We start from the raw sequence: 11,904 nt of genomic DNA on the forward strand, positions 1-11,904 counted from the left end.
ACTCTGTTTCCAGATAACAAAATTAATCACAGAACCAAGAAATAAAATATAATACAGACAATATGTACACACACAAAAAAAGAAAACCTAGAAAAATGTACAGCAGGTATGAGTTTTGCATACATCCAGAGAACAATAAACTTTTTCTCAAATAGGGTCCTACAAACATGCTTGCTAGATAGAAGACAGAGAAGGTTAATGCATTTTGAAAGTTTCAAGGTAGCAGTAACATTTCAATAAGCCATGTGGTGAAATTCAAGGAAGCCTTTCAGTCTGTTTTCGTTACATCCCATGAATTGTCCTCAAAGTTTTGGTTTTGTTTTTTAATGGTATAGTTCGTGTCCAGTTTCTTAGTGTGTAAATCAGAGCATTGAGCATGGAGGCAATGATAGTGTAAAAGAGGACAAATACTTTGTCTTCTGGTAACGTAGTTGCTGGTTGAACATAAATAAACAGTAAAGGAGGAAAAAATAGGACAATCACAGTGAAACATGAACTGCAATTAGAGAGGGCTTTGCAGCGATTCTCTGCCAAGTAAGACCTGAAAGTACATAAGCTCACAGCATAAGATATCAGCAGGACCAAAAAAATCACCATGCCCATAAGTCCAGAATTGGTGATGACCAAGAAACCAGTTTTGCTTGTGTCAGTGGAGGCTAGTTTCAGCAAAGGATAGACATCACAGAAGTAGTGATCTATTTCATTGGGACCACAGTAGGGTAAGAAGATGGCCAGGAGAAACTGACCAAAGGAGTGGGGGAATCCCCCAGCACAGGAGGCAGTAATCGCAGCATCCAACTTCTGTCTGCTCATGATGAAGGTGTAGTGCAAGGGCTTGCAGTCATAGGCCATCCCTGTGAGAATGAAGAACTTCATGCCCCCAAAGAAGTTCATGGTAAAGAGCTATGTCATGCAGCCAGTGTAGGAAATGGACTTCTTGGTTGACAGTGAGTCCACAATTAGCTTGAGGGTAACAGTGGAGGTGTAGCAAAGATCTGAGTGACAGGTATCTCAGGAAGAAATACATGGGCTGGTTGATAAGTGGACTCCAGGTGATGGAGATCATGATTAGCAGGTTTCCAGGCAAAATTGCAATGTAACAAAGTAAAGATCATAAAAGGCAGAGAATCACTATTTCCTTTTTCTGAGAAAGTCCTAAAAGAATAAATTCTGTGATGTTATTCCTATAATCCATGATTCAGAATAAGTTGTAACCACCTGTAATAAGAGGAATCATGAATTATTTAAATACATTTAAATATGTTGATATATCATATCTGCCCTGAAGCAGAGTGTTGGGAGCCACTCTGGACAGAAGCTATGTGCACACACTTAAGTCCTGGGTAAATGGGTACTGAACAGTTATTGCACCCCACAATACATTGGACTTTACGTCCACTCAGATAAGGAAGGTGTGGCTCCAGGAGTGGGCATCACCCTATTAAGTTAAGTTACACTCACCTGTTCCTTTGTAATACTACCTCTTTGCCCATTTGGGGATAGAATGTTCCAGGGTACCTCCCCTTTTGTGTCCCCTATATAAGTATAAAGAATTCCAGTGGTTCTCTCTCTCTTTCTATGGACCCTTAAAGTCACAGAGCTGTCCCCGGATTTTGAAAGGGTATTTCTCTGTGTTTGCATGCTTTCTTCATGGTTTTCTTAAGTTATTGAAATTCAGATTTTGTGAACCCAGCATAGGTCACCAGCTCAGATAGCTGGTGAAAGCAGAGTATGCTGGAAATGGTTGAAAAGTTAAAGGAAATGGAAATTCTACTCTTATTTTTTAAGACTTTCCTGCATTGTTTTTTGTCACTTTGTTGAAAATTCTAATTATGACTAAATAACTTATGAAGCTGAGATGAAGCCTAGCATTGTAGAATAATGGAGAATGAAACATGTAACTCTTTTATCAGCATGTATTATAAATCATAACTGAATATTATATACCAACAGGCTTGTAAAATTGATACTGTTGATGGGAAAAAATCAGAACAGAGATTTGCTTTTGTGTTTATTATTGAGAAAATATCCACCAAATGAAACATTGAATTAAAATTGTAATGGAATGCAAATATTTGAAGTAAAATATGTACAAAATATTTTAAGTAAGAAATTCCCTGCTGTATATCTTGTGTTAAAATATTAAACATAGAAAATTAACAATTTGGGATCATAAGGAATATATACATGTCTTCTCTTGTGCTTAATTTACAAATGTGTTTAACTTTCAGATCTACTTAATTAATAAGTAAAGAACTATGCTTCACAGGCACGTAAAGCCATAATAAAGAATGGATATTATTTTCATTTTCAAAACACTATAATAATAATCTTATATTTGGCATTCAGTAAGGTACTTAAGGACAATAATAGCAGGTTTAGTTTGGATTTTAGAGTCTTACCTGATGTCTTACCCCCCAGATATAAATTAACTTATTTTACTTGGTGTACATAAGTTGTTCAGTTTTTCCTAGTGGGTCATCCTGAATGTGCATGCTCATTTCAGTCCCTACATAACGAGTTTTGGTATATTGGTCTAGCTTTTCTCATGTTAATTGGTTAGTTTTAACTCTTCCTTGTTACTGTTACAAAGTAAGCCATTTCGAGAGTATTAATGTCTCTAGGTTTATAAAAAATTGTTAGGACAAATCAGTAGCTATGATTGGTAGAATTTCAAATGTGATCAATGGACTGAAGAAGAACTATTGAGAAACAATTTTTTGATCATTCATTCAATCCCACCAGTAATTTGCTCTTCAGGTATATAAAACACTGAAATTATTAGCACTAATATATATATTTACATTTTACTTTCAGTACTATAACACTTTTCCTTTTCAGTAAAGTTCCCATTTGTGTCCATAAAGAGGAAAAAATCAATCCCTCCAGAGTATGGATGTCAATATTTATTATAACAAAATTACCTTTTAGTATTTATTATCCTGAATAATCAAGATGGGGCTCTTATTGTATTCAAATAAGATATTTAAATAGTTTATGTATTGCACTTTAGGTTTTTAAAATTAATACAAAAAGTTTAAAATAATTACTCTTGCTCTACCTTCTCCCCAAAGTTACATCTTCTCGTTTAGTAAAAAATAACTGTAAGTTTGATTTTTTCATTTCAGTAGAGTCTATTTTTCACATGTCTTTTGCTGCATGAATTTGACCAATTCACTTTTTCTCAGGACTTTGCCTTGACCTTTAGGCTAATATTCTGTCTGACTTAACTCTCTGTACCTCTCATAGAGTCTTTATCAAGTAGCACACAAAAGGGTGCTTTAAAACACAGGCAAATGCCATTATGCTAACCGTGAGTTTTCAGGCCAAAACTGGAAAATAAATAAACAACAATAACAAAAAATACCCCACAACTAAGTAAAAATTTTCTATAATGTAGATTATTGTTTTTGATATTTAAGACAAAACACAAAATTAGTTAAAAGTGACAGTCACATAAATGTATTCAACCCAGTTTATTAGAAAGCAGAGGATGTTAAAAGATACTAGCATCTAATTAAAATCAATCTTACACAAACTCTATATGTTTCATGAGTCCAAAACTTTAATTGGTGCTATGGGATTACTTGGAAGTATTATATTCTCTATTCTCAGTTACTCTACAGATAGCTAAAAATATAAAACTCTCATATTCTATAAGAATAATTTCACATTTTCATATTTTAAAACATCTACTGTCATATCATCATGAGATACTCTTCAACATATTGGATCATTTGGGTAACCATACCAATTTTACTCTCTACATCTGACTGTATTACTTCTTTTTTTCAGTGATTTTTGAATATGTTCTATCTATTTTGTGTGCTTCAATTAAACAATAAATAAATGTTAAGTATTAAAGTGGATAATTAATAAGAAAATGTGGCATGTATACATAAGGAGTTTTACTCTGTTATAACGAAGAATGGAATTATGGCATTACCACTAAGTAGGTGAAACTGGGGAGCATCATGCTAAGTGATGTAAGTTAGACTCAAAAGTCCAGGGTTGACCATTCTCTCTCATATGCAGAAGTTAGAGCAAAGTAAGGGGGAGAAAATATTGGAAACACCATGAAAATGGAAGGGAGATCAGATTTGAGGGGAAGGGGCAAGAACTGAAAAGAGGGGGAACATTGGAAAGAAGTGGACCAAATTATACTCTGTGCATGTGAGAATCCTATCTCTATGTAGTCCTAAGTAACAATTTATAAAATGAAAAGATAAATGAAGGTAAGACCAGGAAAGGAGAGAAGGAGGTAGAATTCAGTTGAGAATCCTTCTGGTCCTGGATTTAGGTTTTCTACATCCTCTGGATTCACTTTTGGCAGGTTGTATTTGTCTACAAATATATCCATTCCTTGAGGTTTTCTAATTTAGTGGAGTGTGAGTTTTCAAAATATTCTATAATTATTTACTGGATTTATGGTATGTCTGTCATGATCACTCCTTTTTCATTTCTAATTTTATTTATTTATTTATTTATTTATTTATTCATTCATTCATTCATTCATTCATTCATGTATTTGGATAGTTTGGCTAAGAGCTTTTCAATTTTATTTATCTTTTCAAAGAATCAACTCTTTATTTCATTGATCATTTGTATATCTTTTTAAAAATATTCTTATTAGTTATTTATGGACCATTTTTCTATTTATTTATTCACATGTGGCACTGAGAATCGAACCTAGTGTCTCACACATACTAGGCAAGTGCTCTACCATGGAGCCACAACTCCAGGGCCTTTGTATTTATTTTTTAATTCTCATGTTCATTGATTTGGATCTTATCTTAATTATTTTCTTCCTTTTACTGGTTTTGCGATTGTTTTGTTCTTTAGCAAGGGCCTTGAGATTCATCATTAGGTTGCTTATTTTGGATCTGAGTGTCTTCTGTAGGTACTCAGCTACAAACTTTCTTCTGCCTTCATAGCAGAATTTCTGTTATGTTGTATCACTATTCTCATTTGAGTCTAAGCATTTTTAAATTTTTTTTCTTGATTTCTTCTACCACCCATTCATTATTTAAAAGAGATTGTTCAGTCTCCATCTGTTCATGAAGTTTCTCTAGGGTTTGGTCATGTTGATTTCTAATTTCTTCCTAATATTATCCAATAAGATGCAAGAAATAATATCAATATTTTATAATTGCTGAGAGTTGTTTTGTGGCCTAAAATATGTTTTATTTTGGAGAAGATTTCATGAGCCACTGAGAAGAAAGTGTATTTAGCTGTTATTGGATGAAATAGTCCATGGATGTTGGTTAGGTCCATTTGATTTGTAGTACTTTTTAGGTCCAAGGAGTCTCTACTAAGTATATTTCTGAATGTCCTATCTAATGGTGAGGTAATTGTGTTGAAACCACCTAGTATTAATGTATTATGGTATATTATTGTTTTATGTTATTATTACATAGTTCACTTTACCATTATGAAGTGATCTTCTTTGTGTACCAGCTAATTTTTGTGTGAAATCTGCTTTGTCAATATGAGAGTAGATACTCCTGCTTCTTTTCAGCCTCCACTTTCATGGTGTATCAAGTTCCATTTTTTCACTTTTAGCCTATGGCTATCTTTGCCTTTATGGTGAGTCTTTTGCAGACAACATATAGGTGGGTCTTGTTTTTTAATCCTTTCTGTCAGCCAATGTATTTTAATTGGAGAGTTGAAGTCATTTATAGTCAATGTTAAATTATAGAGAGATGTTTATTTATTCCTGGCATTTTGATGTATTTATTGTGTTTAATTTGGTTGGGGTTATAATTTGCTTAGCTACTCTTCAAATGAGATTTGTTCTTTTGTGAGTTCTGAGATTTGTTCTTTATTTCTTATTTGTGTAATATTTTCTTAAGTAAGTTCTGTAGTGCCAATTGAGTAATCATAATTTTTCCATACTTTCTGCTTATCTTGGAAGGCTTAAATTTCATTTTTCATTTTTAATGATAGCTTTGTTTCTTATGCTAGTCTTACTTATTTTCTTTTATAACTAGGAACACATCTTTTCCAGCCCACCTGACTTACAGAGTTTGTGCTGAGTAATCAAAAGTGACTCTAATTTTCTTGCCTCTAAAACCTTATGTTTTCCTTTTGAATATTTTCAAAGTCTACCTTTACTCTGTATGTTAGGCATTTTTAAGTATAATGTGTCATGAAGAGGTTCTTTTTTGATCTTGTCTCTTTGGGGTTTTCAGTTCCCCCTCTATCTTGATTCCATCTTATTCTGAAGGTCTGAGAAATGTTCTGTTTTTATTTTTCTGAAGATATTATCCATTCCATTAGATCACATTTCATAGTCTTCCCCAATTTCAAGGATTACTAAATTTGGTTTCTTCATGTTGTTCCAAGGTTCTTACATATTTTAATCATGGTTGCTTACAATTGTTTTTTGTTTAAACACTCTCTGAATATTCAAGACTGATCACTTTTTATTTTAGCCTGAGATTCTAGTCTTTAGTATGATCTATTTAATTAGAGAAACTGTCAACTGAACATTTTCTTTGATTTATTGAGTTTTTTATTGCTAAGATTTCTGTTTGAATCGTTTTCAACATTTCTCTCTCCTTATTGAATTTCTCATTTATATTCTTTACTGAATTATTTGTTCACTCTGTTTCTTCTGTATGTTCTCTTGGAATTTTTTATCATTTTTAGAATTTTTTGAATTCCTTGTCTGGTATTTTGTCCCTTTCAGTATTTTGGAGGTCATTTGCTGATGAATTATGAATTTGAGTATGTATTGTTTTAGCTTGTTTTTTTTTCATATTTCTTGTATTCATGTGTTGGGTTTTATGCATCTGTTAGGAGATATCTATCTTCCACTCCTGTGTGTAGACCTTTGTAAAACCCAACCTTTACTTGCTAAGTGTCCTATAATGAACTTTATTGAGACCCCTTGTAAGCATGGTGTCCACAGCATTTGTGGAATTTCTCCCTCTTTTCTATAGGAATGGAGGTCCATATGTGGATCCTATTGTTCCACTCCTATTGCTTCTACTTTGAGCCTGGTCAGTAGTTGGACTTTTGCTATTGTATTCTTTATATTAAAGTATAGCTGAGATTCATTTCTTTGTGTGTGGCGCAAGGTGCAATGATTTTTGATCAAATTTAGTTCAGCAGCATTTTCTACCTTGTAGGGATTCCAACCCTGGAAATATACAGGGAAGCATTCCTCTGATGAGCAAACTCCGAGAGGTATGAGAGGGGTAACAGGCACCCTATTTCCCATGCTTAGGAAGCTCTGCTGTTTATTCTAGGATCTAGTAAGATAACTAATGCATGCACAATTTCTAGCTGTTATGGCAATGCCCTGCATGAGGAAGCTCTATGCTAAAGTCTTATTACCCTCCACCTTGATCTCAGGCACATAGCTCCTGGGAATAAAGAAACTCTCTTGTTAGACAACAATAATGTTTCACTGAACCTGAACCTGTCCACATAACAGTAACTTTATACAATGGACTTTCCTGAGAGTTACACAAAACTCCTAACATTGCACATTGCAATTTACTATGTAACTGAGAAATAAGCTGTAAAATGTTGCTAAGTCTATAAGCTGCCTAGTAATACAATGAGCAATATGTACTAATAATGTCAATGATGTAAAGTACTATTTATATAAATAAAGCTAGCAGCTCAGGGGAACAGTATTTGCTTTGTCTCTGTACCTTGATTCTGTCTCCTTTTGCTTTCTTTACACTACCCTGTGAACTTGTAGTGTCCTGCAGGTTTTAAGCATATGAAATAATATGGGGAACAAACAATAGCAACAAACATTGCAAAGAATAAATAATATTAAACTAAAACTTGATTCCTACTATAACACCTAAAATGTGAATATCCACAAAAACAGAAATGGTAGTGTCAGCAATTTCCAACAACAAAAATAGTAAGTAATTATGAACTATATCTGGCATTAAAGCACAAAAAATAGTAAGTAACTATGAGTTATATCTGGCATTAAAGAAAACAACAGGTGTAAACTATGTCTTCCACAGCTGTAATAATTGCAACAGCATCAATGGTGGAGACAAGGAAACATACTACATTAAAAACATGCTAAAAATGAGAAAAAATGTGTATGTATATATGTCCATGAATTATTTGATACAGCAAAAATACACATAAAAACAAAAGGAAAAACAAAGAAGATTGTAAAAAAAATGAAGGTATCATTTTCACAGAGATCATCAAAATCGTCAATTAGAATAGAGGGTCACCATCTATGCCCAACTGTCTTTCATTCCATTTCTTCTTTGGGTATGTACTCAGAGTAAGAAAAATGGCTAGAATTGTTAACCCCTCCATCTTTCTGTGTTGCTCACAAAAGTGTCAGTTTGAGTGGCCTAAAAATGAAGCTGGTTCAAATAATTCTCAGCATCTCTTCACCCCAATATGAGGTAGAATGGGATCTGAAGAACTGTCAGTTGGAGTTCTGTTGACACAGATCAGATTGATGCACTCTCAGGATGGGGCTGCTGCAGAGTTCTAGGTGGAACTTAAGTCTAATCCCACCTGAGGGGCTTTGTTGGGCCGTGTCTGCTCTGGGGCATTGAGCTCAACATACCCCAAGGGACTGGCATTTGCTTATTTCTTCTGGGAGTGTGAATCTCAGGAGCCTCCCAAGTGTTCCACTTATGAGGTAGAGAACCCAATCCTTCACCTCCTTTGCAGCCCAGGAACACAGCCTTTCTTGGCTTCCTAGTCTTAGCCCCTGAGTATATTTACACCCACCTGTTCAGATTCACTACCTTCTTCAGCTGGTCTTTTGAGCCAACAGACTCAAATGAGGGAATAAAGTTCCTCTTCACTTCTGACTTCAATCCCCATGGGTGAAATAGTCTTTGTGCCTGTTTCACTCCTGTTCTGCCAGGTATACCCTTGGCTGAATGGAAGGTACTTGTATATGCTCATATATTCTGGCTCCTGAAGCAGCAACTGCAGCATGGCCACCTCAAGGTGGCTTTCCCTCAACTCTGAATGGTTCTTTGGAAAACACAAGGAACTTTTCAAGCACCAGTGCACAGTGCAGCCTCTGGATCAGCTAAGGGCAATGCTTTTCTCAAGTTTTTCCATAAAAAATCAGTCCACTGTGTTTCTCTGTGTTAGACCTCCTTCTGTACCTAACAAGTGCCAGCACCACTGATGCTTTTGGTGTCCCCACCAGCTTGACTCCAATATAGTCTTTCCTACAGTCAGTGTGTCTTAGATATTCAAAAATTTGTGTACATTAAACCGATTGTCAAATATTGAGTTTTAGTGAAATCCTGCTTTCACCCACCACACAGAGAAGCAGTATTCCTTCTACTTGATTCTGAGACAGAGCAAATAGGAATCATCCCTGCTCTAGTCCATAATCTTCAATACCAGCTGGCTAGGTGATTTTTCTAGGAGACATTTTACATCACATTATAGTTGGACATGATGTTCAATAGCCACAAAAAATATCTGCAAAGTACATATACAAAACTAATTGATAAAATTGACTTCTCAGCATGTGACTCTATACACAATATTTTAAAAGTTTTGCTGTTATAAATGTGTAACTTTAGCAATGCTGTTCCTTTTTACAGGAATTGATTTAAAAAGTATCATATTTTATTGTATTATAGGGATGTGTTAATTCAGCTGATGTCCGTTCATTGCACAAGCATATGAAATAAGCCATAGGATTGTCAACTATAACAAGGATGCATTCATGTCAGAGATTTACATGGGCCAAGGAAAAACTGGAGTTTAAAACTAGCTGTGAATGACACTTGCTGATATTTTTTTGGAGACATATAATATTATGTCTAATATTTACATTTCCACCTTGAAACTAATTTGCTTATCTGCTGTTTGAAATTTCCTACAAGTAAGCTCTTCCATGATAGTTATGTAATACATATTCTCTCATTTATTACATTGTTCCTGCTCAAAGTGTAATCCTATCATTAATGATTCTATATCTACATATCATGGAAGAAACTTTTCTACCAAGATAAGTTTTTGTAATTTTTTCAATATTTACATGTATATGGATATACAAAAGACCTATGTTACCTTTTAGGATTTAAAAGATGAACAAATTTGAAAAAATATACTACATTATTTAAGTTATAATGTGAAGTTTGATGTTCAAAGCACAGAAGTGTTTTCTTAAAATATCCAAATACAAAAATGAAACCAATTTACTGGTTTTGTAGCTTTGTAGTAAAGCATGTTCCTAGCATGAGTAAGGCCCAGGGTTCAATCTTTAACCCCACATAAAAATAAATAAATAATGGGCTGAGGCAGTAACTCAGTGGTAGAATGCTTGCCTAGCACATGTGAGGCACTGGATTCAATTCTCAGCACCACATAAAAATAAATAAACAAAGTAAAGATGTTGTATCAATCTACAACTAAAAAAAAGTGAAGTAAAGATAAATTCTTTCAGAAAATACACATTTTATATACATATATATATATATATATATATATATATATGTGTGTGTGTGTGTGTGTGTATATGTATGTATGTATGTATGTATATATATATATATATATATATATATATATATATATATATATATATATATATATATATAATGTTACATACCATACCAAATTAGAAAACCAAATTAAAACGATGATATAAGCTCAAACTAATTAGTGGTGAAAATTTTATGGGCAATTCATTGTCTTTCAAACAATGGTGGTGAATCAAAATCATAAAAGCACAGGGACAACAAGAACACAACAACAACAAACAAAAACAGAAAAACTTTTATTTAAAATTCATTTACATACATATGCATAGCATATTAGAAAAAAAATTTGCAATCTTGGATTATGTAAATAATGTTATATATCATACCAAAAGTATGACCATAAAAGTAACCAGTGCCACTGGATTAAAGCTAAAATTTTTCACAACAGTAAAAGTTATACACTTAAATATGTATTCAGTTTTGAGGATATAAATGCAGCACCTGCACACATCCTTGAGGTGAGTCCTGTTGTATGTGTGCAAATATGAGTTAACTGTCCATCTCTTCTGTGGATTCATAACAGGTTAGATTGAGTGAAGTTTTATAAACTTTGGGAAACATGTTGACATGAACACCAGTAAAACATTGGATTTTAGTACTGTCTGCTGAGTGTGTAGGATTATTCAAATATTCAGAACAACATCACTTTCAAAGATTTGCAGCAGGTATTAAATTTAGAAATACCCATTTTCCTCCTTCTATTGTATACTAGATGTTCCAGCTACTTACTCAAACTCTAGACGCTTTTGTGTCTCTATCTTCATAAAGGGAAAATTGTGACATGAGAGATAGAATCCAAATCACCCAATATCCTCTTATAAATTGTTTTTCACTGGCCTCCTAAGTGTTTTAATCATGACCAGGTTTGAAACTATATAATTTGACTTTATAAGTCTTTAATTTATGAGGAAACTTTAAATCTGTGGATTCTGTGCAGATAAAGCTGAGGGTAAAGCACTGTGAATATTACATAGATATAGAAAACTGAAGGATCAACAGAATAAATATTATGCAGCATTCTACTGATTGTTTTGAAATCTTTTTAAATTGATATATTATTTCCTTCTATGCACAGTGTATACATTAACAATGTTTAATATTTTATTTTTCATTTCCTTTGTTGCTCATTTCACAGCCATCCATTCCAGCAATGCTATTTCCCAGAAGGGAAAAATGTCTTGTTACAAGTTAGGACCTTGTGAATCACTGATTTTATTGGTCTATTTGCACAACTAGATTTTAATAATTATCCTGATTTGAAAGGTGAATGCTTGACTTTGGTTCTCTTCATTTCAGTTTTCATTAAAGCTAGCCTCATACTATTACAGGCTACATTATTTCTCTCCAATTCTTCATAAAGCTGAAGGAACATGGAGAGGGCACTCTGCAGAAC

General features: G+C 33.7%; 1 pseudogene; it reads right to left on the reverse strand.

Moving 5' to 3' along the window:
* Window positions 1-282: 282 nt before the first annotated feature.
* On the reverse strand, window positions 283-1,195 carry LOC114093562 (olfactory receptor 4P4-like; annotated as a pseudogene).
* Window positions 1,196-11,904: the final 10,709 nt, after the last annotated feature.

Source organism: Marmota flaviventris, chromosome 9 (assembly GCF_047511675.1).
Source record: "Marmota flaviventris isolate mMarFla1 chromosome 9, mMarFla1.hap1, whole genome shotgun sequence".
Lineage (NCBI taxonomy): Eukaryota > Metazoa > Chordata > Mammalia > Rodentia > Sciuridae > Marmota > Marmota flaviventris.